Source organism: Myxocyprinus asiaticus, chromosome 33 (assembly GCF_019703515.2).
Source record: "Myxocyprinus asiaticus isolate MX2 ecotype Aquarium Trade chromosome 33, UBuf_Myxa_2, whole genome shotgun sequence".
NCBI classification, from domain to species: domain Eukaryota; kingdom Metazoa; phylum Chordata; class Actinopteri; order Cypriniformes; family Catostomidae; genus Myxocyprinus; species Myxocyprinus asiaticus.
The window spans coordinates 14982746-14986338 of NC_059376.1; positions in this window are offsets into that span (position 1 = coordinate 14982746).

Here is a 3593-nt window from a genome sequence, read left to right on the forward strand (position 1 = left end):
AGACAGATAGAGGGATGATAGATACAGTTAGGGACAGACAGAGGGATGATAGAGTGACAGTAAGGATGATGACAGTAGACAGATAGAGGGATGACAGATACAGTTAGAGACAGACAGAGGGATGATAGATACAGTTAGAGACAGACAGAGGGATGATAGATACAGTTAGAGACAGACAGAGGGATGATAGATACAGTTAGAGACAGACAGAGGGATGATACAGTAAGACAGATTGAGAGATAGAGGGATGATAGATACAGTTAGGGACAGACAGAGGGATGATAGATAGTTAGGGACAGATAGAGGGATGATAGATAGTTAGGGACAGATAGAGGGATGATAGATACAGTTAGAGACAGATAAAGGGATGATACAGTTAGACAGATAAAGGGATGATAGATACAGTTAGAGACAGATAAAGGGATGATAGATACAGTTAGAGGCAGATAGAGGGATGATAGATACAGTTAGAGGCAGATAGAGGGATGATAGATACAGTTAGAGGCAGATAGAGGGATGATAGATACAGTTAGAGACAGATAGAGGGATGATAGATACAGTTAGAGGCAGATAAAGGGATGATAGATACAGTTAGAGGCAGATAAAGGGATGATAGATACAGTTAGAGACAGATAGAGGGATGATAGATACAGTTAGAGGCAGATAAAGGGATGATAGATACAGTTAGGGACAGACAGAGGGATGATAGTTACAGTTAGAGACAGACAGAGGGATGATAGATACAGTTAGAGACAGATAGAGGGATGATAGATACAGTTAGAGGCAGATAAAGGGATGATAGATATAGTTAGAGACAGATAAAGGGATGATTGATACAGTTAGAGGCAGATAGAGGGATGATAGATACAGTTAGAGACAGACAGAGGGATGATATAGTTAGAGACAGATAAAGGGATGATAGATACAGTTAGGGACAGACAGAGGGATGATAGATACAGTTAGAGACAGACAGAGGGATGATAGATACAGTTAGAGACAGACAGAGGGATGATAGATACAGTTAGAGACAGATAGTGGGATGATACAGTAAGACAGATAGAGGGATGATACAGTTAGAGACAGATAGAGGGATGATAGACAGAGTTAGAGACAGATAGAGGGATGATATAGTTAGACAGATAAAGGGATGATAGATACAGTTAGAGGCAGATAGAGGGATGATAGATAGATTTTTTTTTTTTAATTGTGTCTTCAATATTTTGTCTTGAGTAATGATAGTTTGTGGGACAGTGTGTGTGTGCGGGTGTGTATGTGGGACAGTGTGCACATGCAGTGTTGGTACTACGGGATGTATTTGGTTTTTACTTTTTTGTTTTCAGTAGTGTTGTGTAGTGCTGTAGCTGGTGGCTGTTGAATATGTTTGTAAAAGGACTCCACAAACAGCAGGGAAGGAGGACACAGGAAAGCGGGTTTTCCAAACTCAGGTACGGTTTATAATCGGCCACTTCACTGCTTTACCGCTTCACAAACTCAGTCTCAGAGGCACGTAGGCACTCAACTCATTAGCTTCACAACGTAAACACATTAGTTTATCAAACATCAACACAGCTTCCACGAGCACTGTAGGCTCCCTCGTGTCAGACCCTCTATCTCTGTCTTTTGGCGGTGGCGTGGCTGTTTATATGCCACTCTCCCCAAGCTCACTGGAATTAGAGACAGGTGTTAAATATAATTTAGCTCAGGTGTAAGCGCCCTTACCGCTTTCTCTCTCTCTGGACGGGCACTCGACCACGACCCCGCTGCCACAATGTTTTAATAAAAGGAGAGAGAGAGATTTTTTTTATATTTTCAAAAATCCTTTTTAATACAATATTTACATATCACACACCAATAACACAAAAGTACTCAAACAATACTTATTTAAAAAAAACAATAAAATCATCCTAACCAAAAGGGGAAAAACAACTCTTCTTCAACAATTTCACAAATGATCCCATTTAAGCACCAAATTGCCTCAAAAGATAAAAGGTCATGCATTAATCAATAATAATGATAATCAATCAAAATTCTAGATTTTACTAAATTTACAAAAACAGCTTCTAAACTACATTTTGTTCAATTTTCTCTTTCCTTGTGTTATATATTGCCAATTTTGCTTGACCTAACAGGAAATTCAACAATTGAGACTTCTGACGATGTTTTTTCACATATTTAAAACCATTACCTTTCACAATGCATAAATGCATGAAAAATGGTCTCTTTTTGTAAACAAAAAGGACAACCTTCAGTAATGTCAGAATTTATCAATGAAACAAAAGCATTGACTGCAATGGCATCATGCAAAACTCTCCACTGTAAATCCCCAGTTTTTTTGACTAATGGTGACTTATATAACGCTCTCCATTCAGGTTTTTCATTTACATCAAGATTAAGTACATTTCGCTATGGTGTATCGTACTTGTTATTCAAAGAGTTTTTATTAAACGCTTTTACACAACTCTTATACATATCTTTACCAAGTGCAAAATTTAGACCCACAATTATTAAATCTTTATAATCTAACAACAGACTATTGCACTCACCCAAACTGGGAGATAGACTCAAATTCGGAAAAGGGTCTTTACAATCGGGATTAATAGACCCCTTTGAATATTGATCCAACAGTTCTGTTTCTTCTCCAGTGAGGGCTGAGCTCCATTTTTCAATTGCTTTTGTCACTATTCGGTATGATTTGATACCTAAACGCTCAGCAATTACATTCACATCTTTAAAAGCAGATCCCGCTATTTGATGTAAGTGTCCGATCGTTGTTAACTTGGCATTACACAAAGTCCTTTCCGGTATAGCAAACGACATCTCACGAGATAAGTCCAATCATGCGCCAATGACCAATGGTTCTCGTAGTAACCAAAACAGGGAAAATACATTGCTTTCCCTGCTTGTTTTAAATAAAGACCAGACTTTAAACAAGTTGCGATAAAAGACTGGAGAGTCACGTAGTTTTAGTCTTTCAGGATCCAACCAGAATAATGCTTTATCCAGTCATAATCCTTCAATACTTCGAGGAATTGCACAGGCAGCACCCATCCAACTTGACTCTTCAGAGCACCTTAAAAATCTTTGTACATATTGCAGATAAAACGCAACCGTTCTGCTCTGCAAGTGTATCAAACCAAGTCCCCCTTCATCTTTAGAAAGGTACAAAACCCTTTTTGGTTCCCAATGCAGTCTGTCCCAGAAAAAGTCAATTAAAATTGACTGGATCTTCATTAATACTTCAACTGGAGGATCTCTGCAGGCTAAGCAGTGCCAAAGCGCAGAGGCTACCAGATTATTTATAATCAAGATACGTCCTTTATAGACATTTTAGGAAGTAAAAACCTCCACTTATCCAGTTGCCCTTTTACTTTTTCCAATTGTACATTCAAAATTATTTTTCACAACATTTTCATCTCCTAAAAAAACTCCTAGATATTTAAATCCATCTCTGATCCATTTTAGCCCATCAGAAGGCCTTGGTTCAGCTTTTAACCATTTTCCAACTAATATGGCTTAACTTTTTTCCAATTCACCTTTGCAGAAGACTTTAAAAATCATCTAAAATCTTCAACATCACACTGACATCATTAGAT